Source organism: Chelonia mydas, chromosome 7 (genome assembly GCF_015237465.2).
Source record: "Chelonia mydas isolate rCheMyd1 chromosome 7, rCheMyd1.pri.v2, whole genome shotgun sequence".
NCBI classification, from domain to species: Eukaryota; Metazoa; Chordata; order Testudines; family Cheloniidae; genus Chelonia; species Chelonia mydas.
Window position 1 is genome coordinate 73569057 of NC_057853.1, and position 17800 is coordinate 73586856.

At 43.5% G+C, this 17800-nt stretch overlaps 1 long non-coding RNA gene across 1 annotated transcript; it reads left to right on the plus strand.

Moving 5' to 3' along the window:
- Nucleotides 1-15825: 15825 nt before the first annotated feature.
- LOC119566857 lies at nucleotides 15826-17389 on the plus strand. The gene is made up of 3 exons (XR_005226302.1): nucleotides 15826-15933; nucleotides 16483-16657; nucleotides 17349-17389. It is a non-coding gene; the product is annotated as an uncharacterized LOC119566857 (long non-coding RNA).
- The last annotated feature ends 411 nt before the right edge of the window (nucleotides 17390-17800 follow it).

Below are 17800 nucleotides of genomic sequence, written 5' to 3' on the forward strand. Positions count from 1 at the left end.
ATGGCACAGGTGATGGATGTGTGCTCTCCCTGGGAAAGCTGGGAGGTTTGTGGTGGTAAAGCGGGATGTGCCATCCATGGTGTCAATATGGCCACAATGGTGGAGATAGCATGGGTGTCATCCATGGTACCCATACCATTGGGGTTCTTTATATGCAGTATGATGGCCTCTATGTGATGAGGCATGTGCCACTGTATCATGTATGGGAGAAGAGCGGTGGGAATAACTTTTCCCATCATCAACCTCATCCTCGTTGCTCGAAAGAAGTGGGGCTGAATGAGGTGGAATGGAAGATTGACTTGGTACCGAGCGAGTTAGGGTAAAGTCAATGCCGAGAATAGATGATTCAGGCATTGAGGAGACTGCCAAATCCTTTTTCAGTAAGAATTAGCATGGTACCAACAGTGGTGGTGCCACTGCGGTCATAGCAGTCTGTGCCACAGGTTGTGTCGGTACGGACGGACGCGCTGGTTGCGATATATCAGCTGTAAATGGCAGCATGGCTTGCACTTGCATTGAGCTGCTGTGTGCCATGCGTCTGGTCGGCTCCAGTGGCGCCGAGGCATGGGGTTTCACTTTCCCCTTACTGCCTGGGTCAGAGCTGGCTTGTTTAGCGTCCTTAGCTCTCACGGTACCCACGATACCGGAGGGTGCCGCTACCTCAGTTAGAGAGGCTGATGGTGCAGTTGGGACCGACTGAGTGTGCTGGTGCAGGGAACACCTTTTTCTTGGCCTTTTCCTAGGCTGGTGAAGCTGCAGGATGCTTTTTAGCTACCTTCATGGCAGGGTGGTCTGCTGTCTGAGCCTTAGAAGTAGAGCCTGTGTCAGAGCCTTTTCCTAGGCTGGTGAAGCTGCAGGATGCTTTTTAGCTACCTTCATGGCAGGGTGGTCTGCTGTCTGAGCCTTAGAAGTAGAGCCTGTGTCAGAGGCTGTCATAGGGGACTTGTCTCCAGGGGGAGTCCTGGCTTCTGACTCAGATGCTGGCTGGAGAGACTTCTCCATGAGCAGCAGTTTAAGCTGCAAGTGTCTGACTTTCCTGGTCCAGGCTGTCAGTTTGTGACAATGAGGGCACTTTTGAGGCACATGTGCTTCGCCTAAGCAGTAAACATTGAGTGTGCCCGTCCAACATTGGGATCGATAGCCTACAGGTGAGGCAGAATTTAAAGACCAGAGAACCAGGCATGCCCCTGAGGGGAGAATTTCATCCTCCCCTGAATGGAGAGCCAGAAGTAATGGTTCAACAAAAATCTCTAGTCAGGAAATAAATAGGGTTTTGTTTTGTTTTTTTAAATAAATAAATGGGGACAAGGAAACAAAAAGGAGTTAACTATCTATAACAAAACTCGAACTAACTGGGGTATACTAAACTAACTAAGCTCTGAGGTGCTGCTGAATGCTCCAACTCATAGTCAAGGGAGGTAGAGAAGGAACTGAGAGGGAGTTGATCACACAGTGCTAATTAACTGCCTGAAGTGGCGCGAGACAGGGATCGCGCATGTGCAATCCAACTGGGCACTGCTACCATAAATCTCCAATTATGAGCATGGGGTGCCCAAACACCTAGAGTGGACCACGCACAGGGACATCACTCGAACAAGAAGGAATGTTTGGAAAGACTTGGTTTTAGGTGCCTCTGACATGTAAGATTTATTGTTGTTATGATTAGAAATGCTTTGCTGATAAGGAAAATAATGAATTGTTATTGGCTACTGCTAGGGAAATTGTTAGTCTATCAGGGTTTGTAACAGGTTTGGCACCTGCCTCTTGCGATCGGCCCATTTCTCTGGCCAACAGTGCCTGCAATCTTTTAGTACTTTCCAGCAGGGTGGCACCCACCTGTTACAAGCACCCCCCTCTGGCTAATGGATCTCTCAGCGGGTCTTCAGCGACTCAGTCTTCCGGCTGAGCCGCCTACACTGTCCTCCCTTCCAGGGTACATTGTCCAACCAGGCCTATCTCAGAACCTTCAGTAATGTCCTGTAGCCCTCCCTGGGCTCCAACATCTCCGTAGCCCTCTAGGGCTCCGGTCCTCAGTCTGACCAACAGGGCCTATCTTAGTACCCTAACTGGCCAGCTTTCATTTGAAGGTTTCTGCTCTGGGGTAGATCAGCACCCCTAAGACTTCCTTCTTGGAGGCTCTTTGCCTGCTCTTTAGTCCTCTGACCTCAGCTCTCCAGCTGAGTTAGTCTAAGTCAGCCCCCTTGAGGGGGTAACAGTTCCATGGACAGTCCCATCCCTGGGCCAGTCTACACTCCCTTGTTGGGGGGCGAGTAAGACCGGCGCCCACCCACTAATCTCGGTCCCAGCCCAGGGACCCTCTAAGTAGCAGCCACATGCCATATCCTTTTAACTAACTGTATTACTTGGGCCACTTCCTTGTACCCTGTCTTAAGTGAGTCCTGGCAGCCAGCCAGAAGCTATTCCTTCGCTTCCCCAGTCCCCGCCAGCAACTACCTGTCTTAAACCTTGCAACCAGTCTGGAGCACCTTTTGCTCCCCCAGTCCCTGCTAGCAGACTAATCTATCCAGGCCTTTCAGCTCCAGCAGTCAGTCAGCTGGCCAGGAGCATCTCTTGCTTCCCCAATCCCTGCAAGTAGACTGCACTCACTCTGGCCCTGAAGCTCCTTTTATATGAGCCTGCTGGGCCCTCATTGCCTGCTCCTTGTAGCCTCTTTGATTGGCTATTTCCCCTGTAGCCACTCTAGCCCGCTTGGAGGATCTTTCCACTGCTCCTTTCCTGGATGGGTGTGGCAGGACTCGGAGGCCTCCAGCAGGGGGCCTTTGGGCCTAGTCCGCATCATCTCAGGACTATTATGAGTTATGTGCTTTGTTTGGAGAAATTGTATAAAAAGATTAATTAGAAAATGTGCTTTGGAGCAGTCTGAGGAAGCTTTCTTTGGGCAAGGATTTGACACCAAAATTCCCCACCAGCTAGACAGAAGGAGGGGGCCCCTTGAAACCTGGCTGTTGATTTCTTGAAACAATCTCTTAACTTTAAGTAAATATAAATGTTTTTCAGATGCTTTGAACCTACTGCGACAACATGTGTCTGTATGTGTGTTTAAGATCTAATAAGAAGTAGTTTTAAATAAAAGCACTCTTGCTTGTATCAGTTGTATATCAGATGGAGGATATCCTGATATCTGCTGGGAGAGCAATGCAGCGGTGCATAGACAATCCAGGAAGTTTTTGGAAAGCGCAGGGGACAATTTCCTGGTGCAAGTGCTAGACGAGCCAACTCGGGGGGGAGCTTTTCTTGACCTGCTGCTCACAAACAGGGAAGAATTAGTGGGGGAAGCAAAAGTGGACGGGAATCTGGGAGGCAGTGACCATGAGTTGGTTGAGTTCAGGATCCTGACACAGGGAAGAAAGGTAAGCAGCAGGATACGGACCCTGGACTTCAGGAAAGCAGACTTCGACTTCCTCAGGGAACGGATGGGTAGGATCCCCTGGGGGACTAACATGAAGGGGAAAGGAGTCCAGGAGAGCTGGCTGTATTTCATGGAATCCCTGTTGAGGTTACAGGGACAAACCATCCCGATGAGTCGAAAGAATAGTAAATATGGCAGGCGACCAGCTTGGCTTAACGGTGAAATCCTAGCGGATCTTAAACATAAAAAAGAAGCTTACAAGAAGTGGAAGGTTGGACATATGACCAGGGAAGAGTACAAAAATATTGCTCGGGCATGTAGGAATGAAATCAGGAGGGCCAAATCGCACCTGGAGCTGCAGCTAGTAAGAGATGTCAAGAGTAACAAGAAGGGTTTCTTCAGGTATGTTGGCAACAAGAAGAAAGCCAAGGAAAGTGTGGGCCCCTTACTGAATGAGGGAGGCAACCTAGTGACAGAGGATGTGGAAAAAGCTAATGTGCTCAATGCTTTTTTTGCCTCTGTCTTCACTAACAAGGACAGCTCCCAGACTGCTGCGCTGGGCATCACAACATGGGGAGTAGATGGCCAGCCCTCTGTGGAGAAAGAGGTGGTTAGGGACTATTTAGAAAAGCTGGACGTGCACAAGTCCATGGGGCCGGACGAGTTGCATCCGAGAGTGCTAAAGGAATTGATGGCTGTGATTGCAGAGCCATTGGCCATTATCTTTGAAAACTCGTGGCGAACGGGGGAAGTCCCAGATGACTGGAAAAAGGCTAATGTAGTGCCCATCTTTAAAAAAAGGGAAGAAGGAGGATCCTGGGAACTACAGGCCAGTCAGCCTCACCTCAGTCCCCAGAAAAATCATGGAGCAGGTCCTCAAAGAATCAATCCTGAAGCACTTACACGAGAGGAAAGTGATCAGGAACAGCCAGCATGGATTCACCAAGGGTAGGTCATGCCTGACTAATCTAATCGCCTTCTATGATGAGATTACTGGTTCTGTGGATGAAGGGAAAGCAGTGGATGTATTGTTTCTTGACTTTAGCAAAGCTTTTGACACGGTCTCCCACAGTATTCTTGTCAGCAAGTTAAAGAAATATGGGCTGGATGAATGCACTATAAGGTGGGTAGAAAGTTGGCTAGATTGTCGGGCTCAACGGGTAGTGATCAATGGCTCCATGTCTAGTTGGCAGCCGGTGTCAAGTGGAGTGCCCCAGGGGTAGGTCCTGGGGCCGGTTTTGTTCAATATCTTCATAAATGATCTGGAGGATGGTGTGGATTGCACTCTCAGCAAATTTGCGGATGATACTAAACTGGGAGGAGTGGTAAATACGCTGGAGGGCAGGGATAGGATACAGAGGGACCTAGACAAATTGGAGGATTGGGCCAAAAGAAATCTGATGAGGTTCAATAAGGATAAGTGCAGGGTCCTGCACTTAGGACGGAAGAACCCAATGCACAGCTACAGACTAGGGACCGAATGGCTAGGCAGCAGTTCTGCGGAAAAGGACCTAGGGGTGACAGTGGACGAGAAGCTGGATATGAGTCAGCAGTGTGCCCTTGTTGCCAAGAAGGCCAATGGCATTTTGGGATGTATAAATAGGGGCATAGCCAGCAGATCGAGGGATGTGATCGTTCCCCTCTATTCGACATTGGTGAGGCCTCATCTGGAGTACTGTGTCCAGTTTTGGGCCCCGCACTACAAGAAGGATGTGGAAAAATTGGAGAGAGTCCAGCGAAGGGCAACAAAAATGATTAGGGGTCTGGAACACATGACTTATGAGGAGAGGCTGAGGGAACTGGGATTGTTTAGTCTGCAGAAGAGAAGAAGGAGGGGGGATCTGATAGCTGCTTTCAACTACCTGAGAGGTGGTTCCAGAGAGGATGGTTCTAGACTATTCTCAGTGGTAGAAGAGGACAGGACAAGGAGTAATGGTCTCAAGCTGCAGTGGGGAAGGTTTAGGTTGGATATTAGGAAAAACTTTTTCACTAGGAGGGTGGTGAAACACTGGAATGCGTTACCTAGGGAGGTGGTAGAATCTTCTTCCTTAGAAGTTTTTAAGGTCAGGCTTGACAAAGCCCTTGCTGGGATGATTTAATTGGGGATTGGTCCTGCTTTGAGCAGGGGGTTGGACTAGATGACCTCCTGAGGTCCCTTCCAACCCTGATATTCTATGATTCTATGAGGAACTGTGTCCCCATTGATTTATTCCTGAGACCACCTGCAGAAAAACCCTGGGTAACATACCTACCACCTACAATAGGATTAAAGTTGGTTCTACACCTCCTCTAGCTTTATCCTTCCATTTCCCTTCCCTGAAGTATACCATACAATGTAGTTATCTGTCCCATGAGAAAATGCCTCTCCCCCCAGATGCACCTGGACCTCAAAATACATGTGGTTAAGTAAGTGCCCATCAAGGACTCTGATTTTTCATTGTAGAGGTAGTTCAGTATATGTGAATGTAAAAATGTCTTTTTTCATCAGGCTTCCACCAAGGTGGAAGATGCTGTGTTATTTTTTTCACAGACAACTTAAGAAAATAAATAGGGGCAAGAGCACAGAAAAATCAAATAAATTAATAAGTTAAGACATGGTAATTCGGTACACTCTAAAGGGGCTAGACTGCCCCCTTCCCAAGCTGTCTTGGCTGATTGGAGAGGGCAGCTGGACCAGAGCCTTTTTAGTGCAGCAGCTTACAGCCAGGACCAAACCTGCTGCCTCGCTGGTATTGAAAGTTGGTGAGGGATCAGCAAGACCCCCACAAAGTTGCCATGAAAGGAGTGGAGGGACTGGGCAGAAGCCACTTCTAACAAATAGGCATCCTAGGCTGTCACCTATGCAGCCACCTCTTCAGACCAGGCCTGAATGTGTCCCTCTTCCTGACACTGTGCTGAAGGAATGTTCCCCCAAAACAATTCAAACCTGCTTTTCCTAAAATGGGAGTGCAATTCTTCAAAATGTAGCTAAGGTGACATATAATCCCATTTCTGCTCATATCATGGTTTCCATCCTGCTTATTGCAGGTGTGCTGTTCATAAAAATTGTAAGTTTCCTTTTTTAAGATGCTGTATCATTGCTGATATGGAATCCAAAAGTTTACCACGTCAGATGAAGTTCCTTGAAATAATCTCCTAGGCTACATAAATTGCTTTACATGGATTCTGTTTTAAATCTCATTTGATTATGAATGTTTTAGAGAAAAAATAAGTGCTTTCTGGCTTAATCATAAACCACAACAAGTTAAGTGCACATAATAAGATTTGTCCTCTTATCCAACATGAATAGCTGGAAAGAATTGCTCAGTTATGCACTGGCAGATTGAAAAAGTGGCAATGAAATGGAAAGAAAAAAATCACAGAAAATCATTCATGCTCTCAATGCTCTCCAGGTACAATGAAAGTAACAGCCATCCGAGGGCTTTTTTTGGGAACAACCATCCTGTTTAAGGTGTCAAGTCTCCATTCAGTGCATATTTGTAGCTCTTTTTAACATTAATGAGCTTTATATTCATGAAGTCAAAATATACTGCTCAGAGTTCAGCACATGCAGAGATTTTCAGAATCTCTTCAATACCCTTTCAGCTGGAGATTTCTCCATAGCAGCCTCTGAATCAGATTCAATAATATTTTATATTAAAGACAATCATTCTTTTGTTGTCTGCATTATTACTGAATGGTGGTTCAAGTTAACAACATGGGCCCAGATCCTCAAAGGTATTTAGGTGCCCCAATCACATGAGAAAAATTAATTTCCAGCTGAATTAAGCTTATTTCTACTCCTGTTCATGCAACGTGATGAGCACCCATGTCAATGGTAGATAAAGGTGCTCAGCATTTGACAGAAGGTGCATAGCGGTGCTCTTTTTGGGAGAGGGTCATTAATCACTCACTCGCTTTTTCCCACCAGTCCTTCCCAGATGACTGGGTCTAGTTCTGACCCTCTTATTCACAAGCAGAGGGGATTCTTTCTGTGTGGATATCCCGTTCCCCTATGCTGAAAGGATGGAGATTCAGTTATCTCCATTACACTGTCACTCAGCCTTCCTCTGTACCCCTTGCAGGGACCCAAAGCAAGCGTGGAGGCACAGGGTTTGTGTGCAGTGCTCTGGAGAGGACATTGCCACCCACTTCACCACTTGTGAGCAATGCAGCCATTTCGTATTCATGCCGATAAACTCTTTATGCTGTGCCACATTCTCTCTCTCCCATATACACCATACTTCACTTATGAATTACCACACACAGACTGGCATATATTTGGCTCAATCCATCACTTCTGCCTGGGCTTCCTGCCTGTATACCTCATGTCTCCGATGCCTCCACACTAAAACATTCAATTGCCTTCTGAAGAGTATTGGACCAAATAATAAAAATGTGAAAACAGGAATTTTAGTCCTGCCTTCATTGCAATTCTCCACACAGCCTTAATTATAGAATCACTCTTGACATCTCCATTATGCATATAGATTCATATTATTATTTTTGTATTTTGAGTGTCTGATCCTCTTCATTCCATTTCTCCCTCATTAAAATGATTACTTTTTTATTCTGAAGTGAAAGTGAAGATTATCCTGTAGAAATATTCCTAGAGTATCTCCTATTAAGGAGTTTCAAAACATTCATTGTGGTGGCCCTGGGAATGAAGGATATATCATTTCCATTGTTGCTAATGGAAGCTATGTGCCTATTGCCCTCAAATGCTGTTCTGAATATTTTCCTGAAAAATGCTAATGAGATCTTACAAAGTATATGGCTGTGAGAGCTATTCAAATTTATGCAATAAATTTAGCTCTTTTTCTGTTCATAAATTATCCCTAAAAAATTGTGATGTTTACACACTTGTGTGTGCACACAGAAGCCATGGACTGCTCATGAGCAATTCACAACTAGTGTGTCAAATAATTGCTATTCATTTTGAGCATTTGTTATTTGTAACTCACTATTCATGCTGTGAGATTGACCACTTGTGTCACGTGCTATTGTTTTTGCTCCCTAATTGGATGGTTATATTTCCCCAAACGGAAGGAGAGCTTAAATAAACCCCATTCACTTTCAAGATGGGCACACCCAGTCTGAGCACCTATTTTCACGGTTATTCATGAGAATTTCTCTTGCTGTGAACATTCTCCCAAACCTAACAATAGCTCATATGACTGTTTGTGTGTAATGAGTGAAGAAAGGGCCACAAACAGAGTTGAAGTGAATTTGCTGGTTTTCTTCCAATTAATGGTTGCCAAAACCACCTAGTTCTATCTGCTACCCAGATTGCCCTCTCGCACCTCACTTAGGAAATCAGCAAAGTAAAATTAAAGTCTTCCTTCTGCTTTAAACAAGACCAAAACTAATGCATTTTTTCAGAAGAATTTTAGAGGAAAGGCGGAACTGTTTGCTTGGCCAATCTGTTTTAGCAGAAGTCACCCTTCTCAAGAATTAGAAATCCTTGAAAATAAAAAATCTCTTGTGCAAACTGTATGCCCCCTTCACTCTAGAATGGAGACTGAGATGCTCCCAAAGCAGAGATTAAAATAATTTGGAGTGTGAGACAGAGCAGCTCCCCTACCTCTGCTAAAAGCAGATGGGAACTGCCCATCTTCTCAGGGGCTTCGGTAAGTAGTGTTCCCCTACCTCCTTGACCGGTCCAGTAAGAGATCAGTGTCCTGTTTCAATCTAATTAAACTATTGCTCCCAAAGAGATGACACAGCCTTGATTTCAGAGTTTCTGTTGATTCTAACAATTAGTGCCTAGGCTCTAGAATGGAAATAACCACTTCCTGGGATTCCTTATTCAATGCTGAGGCTTGCTGTGGGACATAACCTGATATCCACTGCAGGAGAAGCCTGCACTGAGGAATACTGGGATATTGAAAACATCTTGAGTTGTTTGGCTGTGTTTTTGGCTGAATAGCTTGGGGCGAAAACAGGCCAATTAACCTGACAGGGAGGGAGGCCTGTGGAGTTCTGGACTCAAGACGAGGCAAAGTGAGGGTTTGGGAGGATCTTTTGGCACAGTGAAGAAGGCATATTGATGTGGTCTGTTATCCAATTAATCTGCCCTTGTTCTGCTGCATAGGCACATTGGGGAAAGGAAGCCTTTCCCTCCTGCACAGCAACAGAGCAGGATTCTAACCTAACTTTCAAGGCAGCAGAGGTGTGGCTGGCCAGACTGAAGATACAGCTAATACCTTGTTGACTATCACACAAGCTGTCAAGTACAACAAGCTTTGTACCAACCAAAGGCACAGACTACTCCGTTTCTAAGAAGCAGCAGCTCACACCCCACATTCAGAATGACAGACTCCACTCCTCCTTTCCCTTCACGCACACACCAGAACCTGCTAGGCCTACTCTAGGAGAATAGTTTCTGTCACTATAACAGGGCTGGCTCCCTGGCCCTCTATTCCCTCCCATGTACCTCCCCCCATGTAGCTGCAGTGGTAAGGGCAGGATGTCACCCGGTGTGTGCCTTCTGTGTAATATATTCGTTAGCTGGGTTCATTTATCTCTGGTTTTTGGTCGCAGGTGACAGGCCAATCATTATTCATTACGAGTTGGAGGGGTTTCCTGGAAAGCTGCCTTGCTGGGTTATAAGTGTAGGAGTCGGCTAGGCTGGGAATAATACATTCTAGAGAGAGACAGCTTTAAAGGTATTTTTTCAGCTTTATTTAGCACAACTCTAAGTTATGGGGTTTCAATGCATTTCAAATTCACATTGTTCCCTCTTGCATTGCATCTGAGGTTCCCACATGCAGAGCCTGACAGGATCATGTACACACTCTTCTAGGGCAGAGCCAGCTCTCTCTTACACATACACTGCTTGACTGCACAGTCAGAGGAGGCATTCCAGTTACTTGAATCCTAGAAGAGGGTCTCTCACACTGATAGGCTGCTGAATGTTTACATCCAAATGTTAACTAACCTGGGCATCTTCTGGGTCAAAAGGCAGCAGCAGTTCTACCAAAAGAAATAAAAATGTCCATGCATAGCTTTTACGTGAACTAAGACCAGTTCCTAGTGGTCAGATTACATTAAAAAATATCACCACCATAGTTAGCACCTTGTTGGTGGCATCAACAGAGAGGCCAACACTTGAAAGCACATGGAAAGCATGCTTCTCTCTTACCCTACATTGGTCTAAATCAAGAATGGAGGAGAGTTTACACAGCCCTGACATAGGCTCTGTGACAAAACAATAGACTTTCACTCCCTAAAGCAGGCATCTTTCACCACTACTAAATTTATATTTAAGCTTGTTCGGTTCATTTTACAAATTTAAAGTTTTACTGTATTAGTAACACAGGTATGGTGATTTGTTTCTTTAAAATATATGGGTCAGATCTTCAACTGGTGTAACTCAACATAGCTCCATAGAAGTGAATGGCGATGTATTGAGGTACACCAGCTGAGGATCTGATGTATGATTTTTAACCTGATGATATCTCCTTTGTTATGTACAAACATAGAGACACTCAAACAGGGATACACATTCCCAATACACCATAGGCCAGATCAAAAAGTTTGAAATCAATGGAAAGACTCCAGTTGATTTTAGTGAGCTTTGGAGCAGGCCCTAAGTGCCAGGAAAAGCAAAACAACTATCATTCAAAAGAACAAATAAACACCATAAATGGATTATAAAAGAACGTTTTTATATGACTAAGGGACCCTTTCAAAACATGATTCAGCTGGGTAGAAACTAGAATTGTCAGTCTACTATCAATGGTCAAAAGAAAAAAATCTTCCTTTTTAGGGGCAAATATGTATTTAATAAGTGTTTTTAAAAAGTCCTTGTTCTTGGCAATAGAGCCCCATGTTTGTAAAATATTGGTCTGCATGAAGCTGAATCCCCACAATTGAATGAGAAGTGCATATTGATGCCTTTACCCAATTCCTCAATTTCTCATTATGTATGTGACAAAAGTGGCTGTAGACCAGAGCGTTTTTTTCAAGCGACTAGTATACACTTATACAGGGAAAGGGTGCAGTTGTTTTGGCATTAAGAATAGATTCCCTGTTCAGGAAACCCAGTGGTGCATATGATGTACTGCTAAGAGTTCCTGGTAAGACATCACGCTTTGCATCAAGGAAAAGGTGGTGTTCTAATGACTGTGACTAAATCCTGACTACCAAATGATCGCTCATCCCTGAAACACTCTGTGCTATAATGAGTGATCAGAACATCAATTCAGTAATTACTGTACATTCATTTACACTAAAAGCACTTTCAATAGACCAGAGTACTGAAGTAGAAATAGAGATACCTGATATAATGATTTACCTACCCTACATTTACATTGGCCACATAAATCCCATTATGCCTTCCTGTTTTTCAAAAGTAACCCAAGAAATAGAATATCTACAGTACCTTGAATCATTGAAAACTTCCCACTTACTTTAGGGTTTTTTTTTTCTTCCTTCTTTTAAGTAAGACACATTGTGCTTGTGATAGGAAGAAATTACATAAAATCTTTTTTTCCCTTCTCTCTCTTTCAAGTATTTTTAGATCAAGCCATCAAAGTGCAGAGGAGAAAGACACAGATTCCAAACACTATATTTTAACCAAGATCTAATGCGAAAGAGTAGCCAAGCGCCAGTAAGTATGACTTCCTCCAAGCAGCAGCTGAGGGCTCCTGACTGAGTTAAACTAGGCCAATGTGAGGGAGCTTCATGTCATTTTATTATCTTTCCTTAGACTTTAATTTGTGAACAGGACTTCAGAAAAAAAGGGAAATGCAGAGACACTACTGGAACTTGGACATTTATTTAAGTTGATAACATTCAAAAGCACCAATGACAGACGAAATGGCGGGGCGGGGAAAAGAGGATTCTTGTAGCACAAAGAAATGTTCAGGCAATCCAGGTCACTAGACTGACTGAACTTTCCTAATGTTACAGATGTGATTAGCTATTTGTGAGCATGGTCACAATTTTACAGATTCCTTCAAAGTACTGCAAAAAGATTATGTTTCAGTCTGAATTTAAAAAAATGTATTTTATTTAGACAGTTCTAAACTGGACTCAAGATAACCAAACAGAGGGTGCCTCAGTCATTCTTTGTATTCTGGAGTCACATGAATGCTATTCTCCTGTTTTCACATTAGATGTGGTTAAAGCTTATTTATGCATTCCAGTCCACATTTTCCCAACAATAATTAAGTCCCTTATTACTGCCTGCCTGGTTCCATAATAGTTTAGTTAGAAGCACTCTTGTTTGAACCAGTGAGATATTTCTTTGTGTTCCACACTAGGAATTGGTCTCAATATCTATACCACTACTAAAGTTAAAGATTATGTGTAGTATTGTAGTTGGAACTGGAGAAAGAGAGTCAGGTCTAAGGAGGGACTCTGGTTGGTGTGACAGCATAATGCAAGATGGGGCACAAGCTGCTTGCTTTCCAACATGAGCGCTTCAACATGTAATGCTGGCTACCCAGCATACTTAATAAAGATCACTTCCCTTCTACTCAGTCTGCTTTCTGCATCTCTTTTACTAATAAAAACACACGGGGGGGGGGGGTGCTGCATGTTTAGTATTGCTGCTCCTTCTGTTGATGTGCTAAACCACAGTTCCTGCTGCTCATCTCTGGTGCAGGTAAAGGCTCTGTCACCTATAGAAAATGTTAGGGAATAAACCCAGTGTCTTGGCTAATGTTTCCTTTCTAAGTAAATCAAATTCTAAATTACAAAGCTGTTTGTGAGCTACTGTTGAGTATGCAAGCATGGCTATATTGGCCTGCACTGGCAGTGACTTATCTGTATCTAAGTCATTACTTTTTAAAGTGCTATGTCAGTAGTTCTCAAAGCTGGTCCGCCGCTTCTTCAGGGAAAGCCCCTGGCGAACCAGACCGGTTTGTTTACCTGCCGCGTCCGCAGGTTCGGCTGATGGCAGCTCCCACTGGCTGCAGTTCGCCACTCCAGGCCAATAGGGGCTGCGGGAAGGGCGGCCAGCACGTCCCTTTGCCCGCAGCTCCTATTGGCCTGGAGCGGCGAACCGCGGCCAGTGGGAGCCGCGATCGGCCGAACCTGCGGACGCGGCAGGTAAACAAACCGGTCTGGTTCGCCAGGGGCTTTCGCTGAAGAAGTGGCGGACCAGCTTTGAGAACCACTGACATAGCACTTTAAAAAGTAATGACTTAGATACAGATAAGTCACTGCCAGTGCAGGCCAATATTGGCCTGGAGCGGCGAACTGCAGCCAGTGGGAGCTGTCATCAGCCGAACCTCCGGACGCGGCAGGTAAACAAACCAGTCCGGAGCGCCAGGGGCTTTCCCTGAACAAGCAGTGGACCAGCTTTGAGAACCACTGTGCTATGTGATACTGTTGTGACAGGTTGGATCACAGAAACCCCCTTGGGGCTGCCACCTGATGTGCCAAGACTACTTCTGCTCCTAGAACTTCAGTGCCCTGCTTGGTTTGAGCCAGACCCACTAGCCTGCTGCAAACCCAGACCCCCAGGTCTGAACCACATCCCACCAACTGCAAGCTTAACTAACAGCAGCTTACAGAAGTGTTCCTGTCTTTATTACTCAGATGCCCAACTCCCAATGGGGTCCAAACCCCAAATAAATCTGTTTTACCCTGTATAAAGCTTATACAGGGTAAACTCATAAATTGTTCACCCTCTATAACACTGATAGAGAGATATGCACAGCTGTTTGCTGCCCCACCCCCCACGTATCAATACATACTCTGAGTTAATTAATAAGTAAAAAGTGATTTTATTTAATACAGAAAGTAGGATTTAAGTGGTTCCAAGTAGTAACAGACAGAACAAAGTGAATTACCAAGCAAAATAAAATAAAACACACAAGTCTAAGTCTAGTATAGTAATAAAACTGAATACAGATAAAATCCTCACCCAGTAAGCTTTCTTTTACAGAGTAGTCTCCTTCTAGTCTGTGTCCAGCAATCACTCACACCCCCTGTAGTTACTGTCCTTTGTTCCAGTTTCTTTCAGGTATCCTTGGGGGTGGAGAGGCTCTCCCTTTAACCAGCTGTAGACAAAATGGAGGGGTCTCCCCAAGGTTTAAATTGACTTTCTCTTGTGGGTGGAGACCCCCTCCTCTCTCTTATGCAAAGTCCAGCTACAAAATGGAGTTCTGGAGTCACCTGGGCAAGTCACATGTCCATGCAGGACTGAGTTCCTTACCAGCCAAGCCACATTCCTGGGAAAGCCCAGATGTGGATTGGCGTCTCCAAATTCATTGTTGGCTTAAGGGCTTCTTGATTGGGCACTTACTGAGAATAGTCTTGTCTCAGGAAGCTGACCAACTGCTTCACTAAAACCCACTCAGAATACAACAAGAATGCAGCCAATATTCATAACTTCAAATACAAAAATGATTCATGCATACAAATAGGATTAATAGATTCTGTAGATCATAACCTTTAAAGAGATATGTTACATGGCATATGTAGCTTAAAACACATTCTAGTTATGTCATATATACATTCATAAGTATATTTCCATAAAGCCTTATGGGGAGGCACTGTCACAACTGTGATAGGCTGATCACAGTGGTAGTGTAGGCCAGGGAATGTGCAACATGGTTTGGAGTCTAAGCACTTCTGAGATGTGGTTTACAATAAGCTGTGACTCTGCAAAATGTCTGGCCCAAAGAGAGGCATATAGTTTTCTGCAGTTGCAAACTAAGGCAAGTATCTAAGGTGAAGCTTTCTGCAGCCAGGTTCAAAGCCTCAGGTATAAAGCAAGGCCAGTTTCGACAGCCATCATGAATGCTGAAAAACACAAGAGGAAACACCAGCTTCCTCCATTGTGCTCCCCACTTCTTAATATAGCTTTGAATTCCAATTTTCCCCTTCTGAACACCCATCCCTTACTATTTTACATTCCTCAGAGAGTTGGGGCCTGTTGCCTCATTACCATTCCTGCAGGGGACATCTGGCAATCTACCCATTCTATTTACAGTGTAGAAGGATAGCTGGTTGTTTGAGGAGGGGCTTTATGACCATTTTTGTATGTGATGGATCTCTTAACTTACAAATGCATTAGATATAAAAGGTGCTATACAAAGCCTTACATTACGTTCCAGTCTTTCCGTGTTAGTTACTGAACTGGGTTGTTAATTCCAATTCCTATTTTGAAAACAAATTCCCATAATTTCCCTCTTCCCCTTCTTCTTCATGCTTATCTATCACATAGCCCATGTAAATGTCAATGCTAGTGAATTAGTAATCAAGGGCCTTGAGGTACAATTCCAAACCCAGATATAGTTGTTACAAATGCTGTAATTAATAGCACTGATTCCCACACCCGTGAGGTTTTCTGTATCCATTTTCAGTGTCCTTTCATGACTATCTGTTTTCCTTCTTTTTATGTTTGGTTTGCTGTGCATTTTATATCTCACTACTGGGGGTATGTCTTCACTACCCGCCGGATCGGCGGGCAGCAATCGATCCAGCAGGGATCGATATATCGCATCTAGTCTAGACATGATAAATCGACCCCCGAGCACTCTCCTGTCCATTCCTGTACTCCAGTGGCATAGGCAGAGTCAACGGAGGAGTGGCAGCAGTCGACTCACAGCGGTGGAGACATCACGGTAAGTCAATCTAAGTACGTCGACTTCAGCTATGTTATTCATGTAGCTGAAGTAGCATAACTTAGATCAATCCCCCCCCAATGTAAACCAGGGCTGAGATACTGCTTTCTCTATGTTTAACTCAATGAGAGCATATGCTTGTCAGTTAGAATAAAGGTATCATTTTCCTTATCTCCCCATGTGGATTTCTCCATGGCTGCTTCACAGATCCCTCCTCTCTGAAGGAAGTGTTTACAAAATATAGTCCCAGCCTGTAAATTTGTCTACAGATGCATATATATATATACTATGCGCAGACACCATATATGCTGTATATAGAAATGTAGATGGAAAGTCTACTGTATGTAAATGTATTTGTGCCTATATATCTTTTTGCAGATAAAGAGGCCTAATCTATTCTCACTGTATATGTGCAAATCCTAATAATATTAATGCTAATAATATTATTAATAATTAATGTTGAATAGATGATGGAAGTGCATCTTTTGCAAGAGGAAACACTATAATTTCCTATATTCTTTGTTAACTTGGCTTCATTTTCATCTGTAGTTTCAGCTTTTCTTCTTGACACTTGAAAATATTGCATCTCTTCATGGAGATTAAAATTTGACATGAGAAGAGCAAGGAAAAATCTTGATCTTTAGAGCTCAGCTGTGAGATGGCTATCCATTAAATACCAAACCCTCGAGAATGCTGGAAGTTTCCAGTGGGAAAACCCACATTTGTGAGTTCATGATTCCATTTCTGTGAATATTCTTTAATGTGTGTTTAAAGCTTGCCAATTATGCCAACACTTCCCTTACTTAACTTATTCGTGAAGAACTAACACAAAACGGGTATGAACATTGCCCAAACAAATTCTATGATTATGTCTGAAAACATGTGGAACATTGTGGAAAATACTTTCAGGTATTCACTCAGTTCTGAAGTGAGTATTATTATAGCATTATTGTACAGGTGTATGGATTGGAAAAACGGGGCATAAAAGGAGTTAAATTACTTGCCAACATCAGACAACAAGTTTGTGGCAGAACCCATATCTTCTAACTCCAAATTCTCGTCAGAATAAGTTCATTTTTTCTTTCATGAGACAATACCCTTTGCATTTTGTGTAATAAAGCAAAATAATTGTAAGGTATTCAAGTACACTTCTATAGGACATAAAAATCCTAATTATGATAGGATTAAATTGTTACTTTACTGATCTGGTGAGGCAGACAGTTCACTGAATTAATCAGGCCCATTTGAGTGATCCTTATCTCATCAGATAAAGACTCATTGTTACTCTTTGATGCAGACAATCTTTATCTCTCAGATAAAGCAATGCCTTATGTTAAGACCTCAGCACCATTAAAAAATAAAAGGGGTTAATACCATTTTGTTTTTGTGTGATAAAATGTTTTTATTGTTTTCAGAGGAACACAACTATTCATCATCGTTAGGGGAGAAGGAGCTGAGGAAGGACAAAGGAAGAGAGAAGCCAGAGCGAAATGCAAGAAGGAGGAAGGAGAACAAGAATACGAATTCATGTGGTACAAAGTAGTAAAGAAGATTTTAATACTAATACATAATGCCATTCATATAGTCATTTTCCACCCTGGCAAAATGCCTAATTTGTTTTGATCTCTATTTCTCTAGTTCTGTACTTGTTAAAAGGTTGTTTGGGGTTTTTTAAGTGGGTTTTCTCCAGTGCTTCAAAAAAATCTATGTTCCAGAAAAAGGCAGGACATTATGGAGAAGGGTATTCATTTGCTCTCCATGGAAAGAAGTAGCCAATAGTGCTACTCATCCCAGCATTCCTGAACCTGGTAAAATACATTAATTTTAAATGTATTATTACAGTGGGGCCTAATACAAAACCCATTGA